This window comes from Myxocyprinus asiaticus, chromosome 35, assembly GCF_019703515.2.
Source record: "Myxocyprinus asiaticus isolate MX2 ecotype Aquarium Trade chromosome 35, UBuf_Myxa_2, whole genome shotgun sequence".
Taxonomy (NCBI): Eukaryota; Metazoa; Chordata; class Actinopteri; order Cypriniformes; family Catostomidae; genus Myxocyprinus; species Myxocyprinus asiaticus.
This window is the reverse complement of record NC_059378.1, coordinates 10,448,138-10,465,075: the sequence shown is the minus strand read 5'-3', so window position 1 is coordinate 10,465,075 and position 16,938 is coordinate 10,448,138. Positions and strand designations below refer to the sequence as shown.

The following is a 16,938-nucleotide window of genomic DNA, read 5'->3' as shown; positions in this document are numbered from 1 at the left end:
GAGAGAGAGAGAGAGAGAGAGAGAGAGAGAGAGAGAAATCTGAGCAGAATCTGTCTCCACATCGTTTCTCTTGCTCAAGTACGCAAGCCACTGACAGAAACAGCCACACACACACACAGAGAGAGAGCGAGAGAGAGAGAGAGAGAGAGAGAGAGAGAGAGAGAGAGAGAGAGAGAGCAGAGTTTGTACACAGATCCATCCTCTGTAGATCGCCTACACAGTGTCAGAAATAGAGCTGAGTTTTAAAGGCAGGTGCTTACAAAGGGTCTACATGAAATCCTGGGAGGTGTGCTAATATATCACCCTGAGAGAGGATACAGATTGATTGACTAACATCAGAAAGGAAAACAAGAAAAGAAGTGATCGAGATGTATGCTGAAATGACCTATCTTGTCACGGTATGTAAGTTTATCATTTTCTCTCTAGACTTAAACATTTGAGCATTGCATTAGCATGCACACTGCAGATGTGTATTTTCACTGAAAAAGGGCAGAAAATAGAGATGTAATGATATAACAATGTTACCTAGCAACCTGTCAGAAATCTAACCACAGTTATTTTCACATTAAAGGATCAATCCAAATGTTTTTTGGTTTTGCATCACAAAATCTTTTCCATTGGAAGTGTATGCAGATTGAAACTTAAGTTTGAGCTCAGGTTGTGCCATGACAGGTTGAGACTTTTCACACTGCGTGCCAGTTGTGGTCAGCATGCAGAGCACATAGGAATAGAGTAGCATTGACTCACACATTAGCTCGGGAAAGAGTGAGACAGGGAATGCTTTATGTCACACACTGGAATTCCACAGCCAGAGCTTTGCGAAAATAAGGATAATGCAGTGTGCAAGTGAACACTTTGAACATGTGTGAGTATTCTGGATGTGTTGGGTGTGTGTGTGTGTGGGATGGGGGGGTAGATGGGAGTGGAGACAAATCTGTCATTTCATTGATGTGATCAGCATCCAGCAACTCCCTCTCTCTCTTCCTCTCCCCTCCTCTTCCTCCTCCCCACTGTTGCTATCTAGCTGCCTGTGTCGCTCAGCTGTTCCTCTGTCGCAGCTGAATTTGCAGAAGCATACGCTCTTTACTTCTATCTCCCAGTCAGCTCACAGTGCTAATCCCTCTCTGCCTCTTTATGTGTGGGGAGGAAGCGTGTGTGTGTGGGTGTTATGATGGAAGATTGGACCAACACACGTGAGAGTGTTGGCAGGTGTCCAGTGCGTTATGCAGCTCCAAGAGAGAGAGTGTGTGTGTGTGCACGCAATTTGGCCAGATTGTGTGTGATAAATACAGAAATGCAGGAATGCTCATATATTTAGTAAATTTGCCTGTGTGGTTGAAATTACTCGAAGGATGGAATTTCTCTGGATTAAAGGAATATTCTGTGTTCAATACAAGCTCAATTGACAGTATTTGTGGCCTAATGTGCTTTACAACACACACACACACACACACACAAAATAAATGGCTTCGACTTTTCTTCCTTTTCCTTAAGAATGCAGACATTGAGTTTACAGTGAGGCACTTAAACTGGAAGTGAATGGTGACAATTTTTTGGAGGGTTTAAAAGCATAAATGTGAAGCTTAGAATGTTCTAAAAGCACTTACGTGAATTCTTCTGTTAAAATATGTATTATTTGAGCTGTAAAGTTAATTAGTTGTTTTCACGGTCGTTTTAGGGTTTATGGTTTTGCATTGTCATGGCAACAAAGTTGTAAAATTGGATATAACTTCACACAAAAAAAGGTAAGCGATTTTATCACACTAAAATTATGTTAACACGCATATTGCTTATGTCTTGTGGCTATACTTTTGAAACTGTGAGTATTTTAATGTCTACAGACTGTCCCCATTCATTTCCATTGTGGTTGCCTCACTGCAATACAGATTTTTTTAAATTAAAGGAGGGAAAAGTCAAAATTATATTTTGTGGTAATCAACATCATGCTACAAATGCTGATGATTGAGCTTAACTTGTATTGAACCTGGAATATTCCTTTAAGCGGTTGCACACCTTTTCCTAAAGGTTTAGTTAACCAAAAATGAACATTCTGTCATTATTATCTATTTTTCCATACAATGAAAGTTAATAGGGAGTACAGTTTTCATCAGTCCCTAACATTCTGCCCAACATCTCTTATTGTGTTCTTTTTAGTGAGTAAATGATTTTCATTTTTGAGTGAACTAACCCTTTAAAGCTATTAAGCAATTTTTGAAAGACTGGTCCATTTTTTTCTACCCCCAAAAGCCCACTTTTAGCCCAGATATTGAGTTATGGACATGAGGATGCTGATGTAATTTAATCAAACATTCCAATTTGTGGTGGAAAGTGTTCTGACAGCTCATTATAAATTCACACAGACATCAATTAATAAATTCTTAATAAGTCGTACCAAGAAATTAAACACATGACTTGTCCTGCCAACTAGACTGGAAAGATAATTGCATAGTTTGTTTATTGCAATGTTGATTAGTTCTCAGTGTTATGTATGGGCATGATTACTAAATGCAAATATACACTTATTTCTTGCATGAGGAAGTTCTAAAGGTCTCTGACAGTGCATCACTGTAAACATTATTATCGTTACTGTTGCTCATGTTTAGTGCATTATATTAGTTAAGTACTCTAGATGTCCCTTTTACAAGGCAAACTTTAGCTAACTCAATGTTTATTTATTTGACAACAATGCATTTATGGACATGTAGTGGTTAGTTCACCTCTATACTAGTATCACTCATTGGGTTCCTCCTCTTTCTTGGACTATTTACAAAAGCAGGATTAAAGGTGATATGTGTCATTTTTTTATGTTTACATACTCTCTCCTATCCAACCTTAACATGAAGAGACAACTGTAAGTATATTTGTACGTTGATTCCCCTGAAAGTGCCCAATATAGCAAAACTGGCTCTTGGGAATTCCATTAGGTGACCAAAAAATAACTCACTTCACCTTTAAATTTAATGTTTTGTTGGATATTTTATGAAGTTTGACAGTTATGTTCCAATGAGTTGTATTTTGAATTTGTTCCAAAAACTTTGAAACCTTAAATGTCTTGATTCCATGATGTACACAGCTTTTTGGCTCAGCTGTAAACCCTTTTCATGCTTCTCATCTCAGTTAGATCTTTTAGAGAGAAAGGCAGTTTAAATGAGAGGCAATTCATATGAGCTTTATCAACAAATATATTATGGAGCCAAAGACCTCTGCTAAGTAATAAGCACAACAGAAAATGTAAAGGTTGTCTTTCAAAGCACCAGAGAGAAATAACCATTAGTTTTAGATTCCCAGCCAAAGAAAATATACCTCCAGTTTTGGGTCTAAAAATGTGCGTTTAGTTGCTGTGTCACTGACACAGTTACTTTACATGTTCCCCTTCCATTTTCCCCTATAGAATAACACACTTGACCACTGATGTCCACTTACAATTGCATTAAAAGAGCCTATTCCAGTGCATTACAAAGGTGATAGCAGCGCATGCCCAGGCCCACGGTACACTGTAAACAGACACTTCACATTGAGCTCTGAGACAAGAACCCCCACTGAAGGGCAAAACACTGCCACGGCTCTGCCTTCTAAAAAATACAAACACTGGCTGACTGTACAGCTGCAAACAATTACTAAGGGTTATCTTTCAAATACAAATACAGCACTCCAGCTACTTTGCAATCTATAGGTGTGTCTCACATGATGCACTACTGCATACTTATACTCAGAGTTGGGTAAGTTACTCTAAAAAAGTAATTAATTACTAACTACTAATTACATCTTCTACAGTGCATTTAGATTACTGTACTAATTACTCTGTCTGAAAAGTAATTGCATTACTTATTGCTAATTACTTTCTATAACCCTTATCAACTTCGACCAGATGAAAAATACAAAGATAGACATGAAATTGTCCTTTTAAATCAAATAAATTATTCATGAACTGGCCAAAGAATTTAAGGGGGCTGCATCAAATTAGAAAACATACATTTTAACATTAGACGTTAAATTTCGATTTTAAATTAACCATTGTTTTATATAGAATTGTTCTATAGTCTATACAGTATTTAACAGAATTACATTAGAAGTAACTGTAATTAAATTACTTAAAAATTAAGAGTAATCCCTTACTTTACTTTTTTCAATGAAAAAGTAATTTAATTACAGTAATTAGTTACTTAGTAATGCATTACACCCAACACTGCTTATATTTACTACAATGTACTCTGCCAACTAATGTATGAATCTTTAAAGGATCTCGTTTTAAATGGAACTCTAAAGTTCCACTGAAACATTTGCCAATTTTCAGTTGAAAAAATTACGTTTCAGACACGTTATGTGTTTCTGCTAGCTTTAGCATGTTAGCTAACCTGAGTCCATATAATGTCTCGAATGGCACAAAATACATATTCACACAACGTGGGTTGATGGTAAAGCATTCAACTCACATTTGTAAGGTGCAGTCTTCTCCACAGAAGTTTTGGTAGTTCCCAAACCTGCCATCTTGACAAATTTTTGTTAGACCAGCATTGTCAGCACTCCTCTGTTTGCTACATAAGGAAAGCTGCAACCATTGAGTGCATGAATTGTCCAACATTCTATTCTTCTAAATGATATTATCCGGCACTGGTAGTATACTATATAAACTTTTTCAGTGTGAACACACTACTCGCAAAACATGCAAGTGTTTTTTCAACTTTGGGCACTTTGTTACTAGACAAATTTAAAAAAGACTAGACTAAAAGTGCTCAGTGTCCAACAGTGTATGTACATGCATCACAGTAGATTTGTGTCATTTTTCTCTTTTTTCTTTTTTTTTTTTTATTTTTGTTGTGAAAGTCATACAAATTCCCACCACAGTGTCATATCCAGCACATCTCAAATTCTGTATTGTGCAATGTGTGTAGAATGTTGTGGCGGAAATTATGGTGATGGAAATTACACTTAAAGTTTTTGAAATAAAATGGCCAACTCCTTTGTCTTGCTAAGGCTAATGACATTGCTAACATTTTATGTATCCTAAATACACACATTTTTATTTGACTTTCACACTTTTTGCATATTTTGGCAAAATATCAGCTTGACTGGAAATTATGTCCCTTAAAAATACTCTTTTCAAAGGTTTTCGTCAAATTTAGCTTATCCCATATTTCATTTCAAGCATGCTCTTCATTGACACTTTTATTGACTTGGTTAACAAGTAGGCAACAATTATTAGGGGCAAAATTGTTTGGTGGGGTGGAAATGACACCACACCTTTGGGACAGTCGTAATTTTTGAAGAATTTATATAAATAATTTTCACACAATACATTTTGAAATGGTTTATGTTTATTTCACTCATTATCATAGTTTTAAACATGCAATATTAAGTATTTTTATAATGGATTTGAATAGTTAGTATTGAAAGTCTGAGCCTGGAACAAAGCAAAAACAATAAAATCTATACACAAAAGGCATTTGAACATTACCAAAAATGAATAAAGGCATGGTACAAAGTTTCCAATTCAGTTTTAATGAGGCCCTCATATAAAAAAAAAAAAAAGAAAAGAAAAAAAAAGAAAAGTTGAAATCTTTTCAGTTTGATGAAAATCAACCCCTGGGACATGAAATGGCCCGAAATTGAAGAAACACTCATATAATTTAGAATGGCTTTGAATAGTGCAGAAGTATGAGAAATGGGGCAAACCTAATGTCACAGTTTGTTGCTGTCTCTGAGGCTTGTGTAGCAACAGTAAGATGGATAAAGATTTTTTGGAAGGCTTATACTGTAACAATGTCTTCATGCTGCAGGTAAGTGCTGGTGTGTATGTGTGTGTGTGTGTGTAAGTTGGTTTGTCACATAAACATCTGTTAATTTCTCCCCGTGTTAGCAATGCTAATGAGGCGGAGAATGTGATGGAGCAGATGCCTCCAAGTGCGAAAAAGAAAGAAAAAGCAATAGAGAGGTGAGACAGTGAAAGAAAGGGAGAGAATGAAAGGGTGAGTGAAGGGAGATGATATATGCAGCACACCACTCCATCCTCCCACAGATGATTCTTCACTGTTGCCAGATGTTTCAATGATTAAGAAGTTGAGACAGGCAAGGTGCTGCTTAGCAGAGATATCTGTTGTTGCAGACATACTCATTTGACTACAACAGCAGGGTCGATTGTGTTTATTGATCTGCAATGGAGGAAATGGCGTCTTCATGTTACTTACCACATGTGAGCAGCTCTCTCACTCTGTACGGTTGACAACAACATGCATAGCCTCAAACCACATAAAGACATGTGCATGTGATGTCTTGTTTAACTTATCATCATTCCAGCAATGTCCTTGTCATCTAGCTGTTGTAATCCTTTTTTATTATCTTCTATTGGCCCCTGAACAACTCTAGATAATCTCCAATAAACTGACCTTAATAAAAATGTATAGCAACAACAGGATTATATATGCAGGCAGATTTAATGTACAGTAGAGAGATTTGGGGGAGAGAGTTCTTAAAAGGAATTAGAACGTTCATATTTGTTTCAGTGGAAGAATGATATGATGACATATTGTAAAGGGTTGGGAATCGATAACCGGTTCTTATTCAATAATAAATTCTTATTCAGAACCAGTTCCATTTTTTAACTAAATAATGGAACTTCGTAAGAAGGTGTCTAGCTATAAACATTGACAGTTTAAAAAAAAAGATAAGAACACTCTTAAGATATCTATTTGGAATACAATAATAAAAATATATATATAAATACAAAAAAATTCTAGAGTAAGAAAATATTAATGAAATGTAGTTAATAATAATTTTATTATAAAAAAGGGATAATTCACCCAAAAATTGTACTGTAATTCACTCATCATTTACTAATCCTCATGCCATTTCAAACTCGTATAACTTTCTTCTGGGAAACACAAAAGAAGAAATTTTAAAGGATGTTTGATGTGATTTTGTCCAGAATTTTATGCTTCAAAAAGGACATGAACACAGCATAAAAGCAATTGATATGACTTGAGTGGTTTAATCCATGTCTTCTAAAGGGATATGATAGTTTTGGTTGATAAAAAAAGCATTCAGTCCTTTTTTTACCAAAATTCTTCACTTTCACCCCACTCTCCTATGCATATTCATGAGAGAAGCTTGTTCATGTGTCCTCACACGTGACACATGGGAGTTTGCATGTTCTCACGAGAACTTCCCGTTATATGGCACACGGCGTCAGTTCTCCCAAAAACACATCAAACATCCTTCAAAATATCTTTGTTTGTGTTCCTCATTAGAATGAAATACATCTGAGTTTGTGATGGCATGAGGGTGAGTAAATGAGAGAATTATAATTTTGGTTTAACTATCCCTTTGAGAATGTTTCATGAATCTAGCCCCAAACTTGTTAAATTCCTTAAACCCTAATAAAAACATACAAGGTCTGTTCATATTCAAGTTGATTAAAATATGGCTGATGAGGTTAGTTAGAGTAAATCTTGCCAGTATTAATTAATGTAAGATTATACACAGCTATGGACAGCAGTCTGAATGGTCAACCATGTACACACCTCTCAGTCCCTCTTTCCTGTTATCTCTCTCTCTCTCTCTCTCTCTCTCTCTCTCTCTCTCTCTCTCTCTCTCTCTCTTTGAAGTCAGGCTTGGCTCAGACATCCACAGGCAAGGGCTGACTCCTGGCTGCTAGTAAACAGCAATACAGCAAATAAGCTGTGTAAGGATGTGCATGCATGTGTGCTAGTGTGTGCGTAAAAGGGTCAAAAGGGCTGTTGAACATTACCTCTCATCCTCGTTGAAGAGGGCAGATGATCTGAGGGCAAGAGAGATCACAGACATCTGCCTAGAGAAAGAAAAAGATTGCACTGTCACAACACTGACCATCAATGCATACACACCCATTCACACTGTCCTATCTATTGCGCATTTCTTTAAGTGCAAATGCAAACAAATCAACTAAAGGAGCTCTAAAATAAAAGTGAATCAAAGCTGACAGGATTGGGATGTGATGTCTCCATGTTGTGGGAACATATGGCGCCATAGCTTCTATCGCCTTAAGGCACTCTATATAAAGAAGCAGATAGCTCATTTTAAGACGAATGCGGCAGAGTATGTTGCACATCATATCTGCTTAGGCACAGCATGCACTGCTGTCAAAAGTGAAAATGTTTTTTGCTGAGAGTGGTATGGATATGTCTGACGGAGATGAAGACAGAGTGCTACTCACTCACAAGCCTCAAGGGCAAATCTGTGAATAAGCAAACACATCAGTCTGCCATTTTGCAGCTTGGTGATGAACGCAAACAATGACTGTGAAACAATTCAAATAGATTTATCATACAGGCGGCCATTAACAGTCAATTTGTAGCTCAGCAGAACAATGTTTTCATACTCTGCAAACTTAATGCAAAGAGCAGTATCTCTGGCCACTTCAGCTACTTCTTCATTTGACAGGTGTTTCAAATTGTTGGCACCGGGGCCTGGGTAGCTCAGTGAGTATTGTCGAGAGTTCGAATCCCGGGTGTGCTGAGGGTATGGGGGTTTGAGAGAAGCCTGTTCACATGTCCTTTTGGTCGCATTTTGGCCCCGAGACCCCCTAAATTTCTGACCCTGCATCCCACTGACTAAAAAGGCATGGATGTGAAGCGTGAAGCAAAAGTGATAAAATGACATTTTATGTAATTGTTTTTATAAGACTTCACTGTAGTTTAAAAAAAACTGTTTTTGTGTGTGTGTTTTGATAATGTGAGAGATTAGCATTGCTAATAAGCCTAAATATTTTGTTAATGCAACAAGCCAAAAATTATTTGTTTGCCGTTGGCACATGGGGTTGGATGACAGTTTTTGAATCAAATCTTTTATGACTCCTGTTTTTTCAACAATGCTTATTGTCTGATTCACTCTGTTACTTGTGAGCATTACATCTGAACTAATTTGGACATTTCCCTGTAAAAAAACAAACAAAAAAACAACACGGTTTAGAAAAGTAGAAAAGACTAAGAGGATAAAGCTGCAGTTCATTTTGGGATGCAAGCAAAATCTTAAATCTTATATCTTAAAACACAAGTTTTGAGTAATCAAAATAATTTTAATGACCACACTATATACACAGTACATTTCCCTGTAATCTTGAATGTACAGTATCCTTTGTACTATGGCCTACAGAAATTGAGAACAGTTCATTAAAGTATAAAAGAGCCCTGCCACTAGAAACTACAAAAAATAGCCGGCCTTGCCTTGTAAACTCTCATCCCTGTCTTATCAAGCGAGCTTGGTTATGAATACTAAGCCATCTCTTCTCATTAATTGCTCTCACAGGCAGCTTAGCCGGGGTCATCTCTGCATTTTCAACTCAGTCCAATTAATACTAATCACACTATCATACTGGCTGGGCCAGAAGATTGCACTGTCAGTGCAACTGATCATCTTAGAAATTCATTAACAAAGAATAGAGCAAAGTGGGACTCTGAGAGGTAATGGTAACCTGTTTCAGAATGTTGTAATAACACTATTTTTTGGTCTTCAACTTTCAAAAAGTTGAAATTTAAAGTGCTAGTTCCAGAAACAGACCACATCATGAACAGTTTTCTTTGTAGAATGGCCTAACATGGAAGAGAGAAACAGACTGGCTGCTGCAAAATCAAAGCCTTTATGTAATATCAGAAGGTATGCAGCTGAAATATTTATAAGGAACCCCAGTACATTCAATTAGAAGGAAGTGACTCATAAACAGGGGTCGACACGATTCCGTAGCAGATCGAGGCTTTTTCATCAAGGCAGTGAAGGCCTCCATGGAGAGCATATTTAATAAACTTCTATAAGGCAACATGCCAATGTTTTTATTTTTATTTTCCTCACGATTTAACCCTTCTGTGCTATTGGTTGTTTTTAAATGGGTCCAAAAGATACGCAACACCAAGAAAGGGTTGCCTTCTTTGCATTTTAAAATGTCCCGTGGTAAGACAAATGAATTTTTAAAGCTACAAATATTTAATGTAGTCCCACAAAATGTGGTCATATAAGTTATGCATAATATAATTATAGAAGAATTAGCAAAATGCTGTTTAAAATAGTTTTAGAAGGACAGTCGCATATTATATTTCAGGACATGTGAACTACCCATTTATTTGCATCTCCAAAATATTTCAGCACTGAGAATCTTACAGGTAAAGTAAAATGTAAAAGTATGAAATGTGGCACACTGGAAAATTCTTAAATGAAACATACACCTGCCTGCTTATGTATGTAATGTGCATAATATTTACAGTATTCTTACATGGCATTCTGCCATGTGCAAGAATTTTGTGAGCTGCGCATTTAGTCCACGTCTTACTCAAGCGGAACGTTCACATCTCCTCCCATTTTAAAGTCAAAGAGGAAAGCATGCATGTTTATTACCTCATTCAGATGTGCCCTTACCCAGCCATAGAAATGCAATTATTCCCACAAGCCAAGGCCGTTTAAGTTATAATGGTCACACTGATATTCATAAATTGGATGGCCAGTCTCACTTCGGCACAATTTCCATTACCCTGTTAGTCACGTTTCAAGGTTGCCATTCTTATTATGATATATGCATTTTTTCCCCTTGTGAACCATTTCTTCTCCTAATTTCCTGATAAGCAACATAATAATAGCATTTAATAGGAGTTCCTCCATAATAAGAGCTTTCTGGGCAACATTCAGTAGGAGAAAGATTTGTCCTAAGGAAAAAATTTCATAAAACATTACAAAACTGGATATTTCATAATGCTTGGAACAGGAAAGGTAAACCCACAAAGTGAAATGTGAAGTGTACATATTCACTGAAATAATAATAATAATAAAAAATAAAAAAATAAAAATAATAATAATAATAATATATATATATATATATGTGTGTATTTGTGGTGAAGTAAATATAGCAGAAAAGATTAAGTACTTTCTAGATTAAATATGTTAAGGCATGAACTTGAAAATATTAAATTCTACATGTGTACTTAAAAATTAATGCTCTAGCTTATAAGTAAACATTATTCATGTTTGTTATCATGATTGTTTACAATGCGTTATCATATATAAATCCTAAAGTAGAAAACTTTGTCATATTTATTCGCTAATTTGATTAAATTTCACAGGTAAATAAAATAAGTATATTTGACTTTTCAAACTGGTGTTCCCAGCATGCACAGGGCTTGAATAATTAATGAGCTTGGAGGGTTTCACTATTTGCAAGTTTATTTACACCATTTTTATTGTTGATTTTGTTGTAGCGTTTGGTAACTTCTTGTTTTGTGAAGTCTGAAGTTAATTTTCTACTCAATTACTTGTTCATGATCAAAAGAATCTACCTTTTTATTGTTACCATCATCGTGTTTTGCGCAACAAGTGTTCAGTTATGTGTGCAAAACCTTCTATCTTGTTTTTGTTGCCAGTAATGCAAGGTGATGTAACCCAGAATGCGTTAAGCTTCCCTGTGGAAGGCTTCCATTTGTCATGTGGTACATGATTAAACGTGTTTATAAGAAAACCTTAAAATGTAAAATATTCTGGTAAATTTAAGTAACGTACATCAGATTTGTAAGTAGAAGTTACTCAAATGAATTAACTGAAACGTTTAAGGTAAATCTATTCACTTTAATCAATATTATGTCATGAAGTTAAGTAGATTTTATACAATTTTATACAATTAAATGTACTTTGAAAAACTGTGTGCAAAAAGTAAATCTTACTAGTAATTTTTTTTCAGTGTATACATAAACATCTTTAAAATCATATCCCACTGTGCCAGAAAATTGCATAAAAGCACAACACCAGCATCTATTGCTAAAGAGCCATACATGTTATTATACAAAACATCAGCCCTATGTACCCAATCAAGCGTAACTGCATACTAATTAGAAAACAGAGGTTTGCCAAAGGACATATTTAAGATGCATGAATATGGTGTGAGAGGATTGTAGCTGCATAGATGGCCCCAAGGCAGCCAGCCTGCTAAATTTATATGCTGTAAAAATGTTCACACTAATATAATAACAAAGTGGACACTGGCAACTTTGCTAAACGCAATGTTAACAAGTTCAGACCACATGCTCAAATGCTCTCACATGCACACTGTCACCTTTGCGTACATTCATGCTTTCTCATTGCTTTGGGTAGAAGATGGCATTTCTTTCTGAGAGCAATACAAATCTTTCTTATAAAGATGAGTAATTCCCATTATTCTGAGCAAGAGCACAGTGTGACCCTCTGCAGAGTGTCAGTGGGAATAAAAAGCTTAATGAGTGACACAAATTGAATGTTGTTCCTCTCAGCCCGGGAAGGTGGAGGCAATTGAGGCAAACCTAATGAGCAGTCCATTTCCTGCAGCAACACCTGACATCGATGGATGGTGACAGGTCACATGGTGAGTGGAGAAGAGCAGGGAGGGGACACCTTGCTCCTGTTTTGCAGGGGACCATGTGAATTGATCTAGCCTGCCATGGGCCATCTGTGCCCAGTGAGAGACTAAGTGCCACCCCTACCTCCTCCTCTCTGCATCTCCCAAAGGAATGGATACCTTTAATCACGACCATCAGCATCATTGCATGCACATGCTCATGCACTCATACAACCCCAAAGCCCCCTGTGGCCAAAGACCATGGATAAAATTGAAAAGATGGGCCCTTGCACACTCAGTGAAACTCTGTAAAGAGCAGTAGCACTTGCATGTTATCCGAATGCATGTTTACATTCCAGCAGACCATCAAATGCACGTCCATTAAGTTTGTGGTCCAAATGTGTAAACAAACTTACTTAACCCCGTTTTTGCATGATTGAACAAATGCAGATATGTGCTTTACAAGGGAATGGAGATGCAAACTTCTGCAATTAATTTTTCATCCAATATTTAGGTGAATGAACCAACTTTAATATCCTTATCTGTCTTTTAAGATTGCTCCAAAGACAAGAACATGGCTGGGTTTCCCAATAACATTGCAACTTAAGCTTTAACGATCATCTTATCTAACGTCACTTGTTATTTTACGATGGAGTAACGCCTGTTTCCCAAACCAGCGCATAGATCGCCATTTATAAAGTTTAACTTAAGTGCTTCTTACAGGAGCTGTAATGTTTGTCTTCTCAAAAATGAAAATAAGGTGGAAATACTGACAAACATGGAAGTTGTTTGTAACCTTGTCGAGGAGCCGAAATGTATTACCTAACTATTACTTTAATTTAATTAAAGAAATAATTATTGCTTTAGTAAGATGGAGTTTCAGATGTATTGATGCTCAATCATAGAGATTAATGAAAGTGACGCAATAAATGCATGTAACGTGAATGTATATGTGAATCATAAGGGGCTCTCATGTAGCCTAAATTGTTTTGGCTAGAAACTGAACAATTACACAGAACAGGATTAAAATGACGGTATTGAACTACTCATAGACCTATCTAAATATTAATAGATCATCTGGTTAGAGTTCAAGGTACTTGTACTTGTAGCCTTACAGCCATTATGCATCATGCAATTTGTTACTGCCTTGTAAAAAGACTATAGGCAAGCCGATTTGAACCAGCCATTGGAGGAAGAAAGAAGAGGAGGAGGATGAAGAGAGAGAGAGGGAATCTCTCATTGCACACTCTCACTCTAATCTGCTATGTTAACCATATTTTAATTATTTATTAAGGCATATTTAAGTTTTAAACTGCATGTTAAATTAAATAATTAAATAATCTGTTTAATAAGAACATGTCATCTTTCTATTGCCATTACAAGGCTAATATAACATTATACTGTATTACATGTCTTGTAAATTTAGATCTATCATGCCGCATGCGCATACTGTGGAGACTGTCTATTGATTTCAGTGTGATTTTTTCAACACATTATCCTCTGAAATAGTTTACAATGGCTTTCACATGATCAAAATATATTAATACAATTTATTAAATGTCCCATTGTCTTTTCTGTGAAAGATGCCAGAAAGATATGTTTAAGTTGCACTTAATCAACTTAAAGAACAGTTCAAAGCTCTCGTTAATTTACGAACGTTTTTACAAACTACTTAGATAATGATGCTTTTGGGAAACTTGCTTTAGAGGTTAAGTAGGCCTGCTACTTAAGTGCTGCTAATGTTCTACTTAGTGCTTCGGGAAACCCAGCCCAGTTTGATTTGGCACTCATCTTGGACAATTTCTCTTTCACCTAGACATCTTACCTTGGAATATAAAGCCCTTTTCACACAGAGATCCCAGCATTAATCCCGGGAAAAGTCATTCCGGGAACTGTTCTGGGACTGCAAAATTTCCTCATTCACACTGCAAGGCCTTTCCCGTAATCTGTGATCGCATTCACACACATCCCGGGTTAATGGTATAAAGACCAAAGTGACATCACGATGTGATGCCTAATGTACAGCGTCTTGAGTTTACTGATAACCAGGGCTGTAACCACAATATACTTTGAGGGAGACAAGTCTCCCCCAATAATCTGATATGGCCCAATAATTGATATCCTTGTTGCTGTTCTGCTGCAGTCCATTATGTGCTGCTGTATAATTGCCATTAAGTTGTTGCAGGAATAACATAAAGGTTTTTAAAAAAAAGTTTCATTTTTAGCATGCTCATTAGTCTTACACCACTTGTCAAACTCATTTGAGATAAATTAACGAGAGCTTTGACTCAAATTTAAGACACTAAGCGGGAACCTCATGGATTATTCCAGCGCCGCGCATCAGCAAGCAGTTCAGGTTAAGAGTGTCAGTGTCATGTAAGATGCAACAATCTAACTAAATATGGAGTGCTGGTGGCATAGTGGGCTAAAGCACATATCTGGTAATCAGAGCTTGCTGGTTCAATCCCCACAGCCATCACCATTGTGTCCTTGAGCAAACTCCAGGTTGCTCCAGGACAATTGTCCCTGTAATAAGTGCACTGTAAGTTGCTTTGGATAAAAGCATCTGCTAAATGTAAAATATGCTAAATTTGACCACTGTTTTATGATTAAAATGTTGTACCAACTAAAAGTAATTTCCAAGGGTGCAAACTATTTTCCATTTTGCGAAATTCGCCATTTTGAATTAAAAATATGTCATGTACAGTACGTGATTCGGATGTCATTCATAATTTTGAATGTGAAAACATTAATGGAGCCGTTTTTAGCATATCAGGCTTAAGACAAAGAGCGAGTGTGTGTATATTGTAAAGAAATTGAATAATTGTGGTTATCTGGCAAGTTTTTGAAGGAAATTTTTAGAAATTCCCTTGACATTATCTAAGAAAATGATCAATAAAACACAAAAAAAGTAAAGTATTTTCACCCTCAGATTAGAACTAGAATATTAGACCTGTGACTTGTGGCTTCAATTGAGTTTTTAGGTTGTGACAAGGACAGTGAAGGACAACGTGAGGACAGTAAATAATTTTGTGTATTTTCTTTTTGCTAGCCAGCTGATGTCATGTCATTTTACAGATACATCAGTGATGAAAAGAAATTCAAATTATATTTGTCTTTTCTATGAGAAAGCACAAAAAAGAAAGGAAAGATGACTGAAGCAAATTGCTAGCAATGCAGACACAGTGTTTGTCTTGTACTGTGTGAAATTTAAACGAACATATAATTTAAAACCAAAAATTATACAATTTTGGTCGCATTTAAAAAACTTTAAATGCATTTAAAGCCTTTATTCAGGAAATTATTGCATTTACCACATTTACTATTTTAAAGGACTGGGGACACCCACGACCCCCCCACCTCCAAAATGGTTTGGTCTCCTCCAGTGTTCAAGACATGGTTACGGCCTTGCTGATAACTGCATCTTTTCTCTCGAGAAGCCCGCTCTTTCATCCTCTTGTAAACAAATAAATTGTGTACAGTGAAACTAAACTGACGGTTAATTTAATAGTCTGCACGGATGTCGAGTTGCTCCCTTGTAGGGAGATTTGCATGATAGACAATTTGATTGATTATATTCCGGCATTTAGGCCTACTTTTTAAATAGCTCATAAGATCATTTTTGTTTTGTTTGATGTTAATTGTTTTTGTGTTATTGGCTGCTGTCTACCAACTGAAATGCCTCCCAAGCAGTGGCGTAGCCAAGGGTGGGCCAGGCCCACCCAGAATATTAAAGATTATTTTTTTACTTCAATTCTATATTTTTAAAATAGTTTAAAAATGCATAAATTCTGATTTCTGAAAGTGTGAAATAACTGTTTGAATGCTCTGCCTTTCTGTTGTTAAGGAAAATTTGGTAAAAAAAAATAAAATAAAATTGAGTGAAAATTTCTATCCATTTTTATTGAGGCCCACCCAAAAGTAATTTCCTGGCTACTCCCTTGTTCCCAAGGACAATAAAGATTGAAAGTGAAAGTGCTAACTGTCAAAAAACAAAAAACTAACAAAACAAACAAAAAACAAATTTCATGGTATTAAGGTGAATTGCAATATTATTAATATTAAATAATAGAAAAATTAGAAATATTTTAAAAAAAATGATTAATTTTCAATGCAACAGTTTAGTGTTGCATTCGATTCAGTAATAGTGTTTGTAATTTAGTTTGATTCTAAACAGGCTAAAAATAAAGACAAGTTAAAACTATACTTTTTTTCTTCAGATATTAACATTACAATCAAAATGATAAGGCTATTAATTTGCCATTTAGTTGTTGGTGTTTATTTTTATTTTTTTTGGGACTAGTACTGCCATTTTTTTCTGTGTGCCTTAAGCACTTTTTAAAATAAAACGTATAAGTAATATAAACATTGTATGCATTGTGGTGCGATAAAGCACTGAGAAGCACTGAGAAACACTGAGGCAAATGTCATCTTTTCGATCATGATTTGTACAAGCTGTAAAATTCAAAGTAAAACTATATTTGGAAAAAAACAGAAACGTCTTGGTTACTGATGTAACCTCTGTTCCCTGATGGAGGGAACGAGACGTTGTGTCGATGTATTGACACTAGGGGTTCAATCTTGAGAGCCCCAATCACCTTTGCTTAAAATAGAAAAGG

The 16,938-nt window shown here is 36.0% G+C and overlaps 1 protein-coding gene across 1 annotated transcript in view; it reads left to right on the top strand.

Annotated features, from left to right (window-relative positions):
• Positions 1-216: 216 nt before the first annotated feature.
• Positions 217-16,938, top strand: part of lrrn2 (leucine rich repeat neuronal 2) — a 101,591-nt gene continuing 84,869 nt past the window's right edge. The window contains exon 1 of the mRNA XM_051672708.1: positions 217-398. The gene's annotated coding sequence lies outside the window, so the exon portion shown is untranslated. The remainder of the gene's footprint in view (positions 399-16,938) is intronic.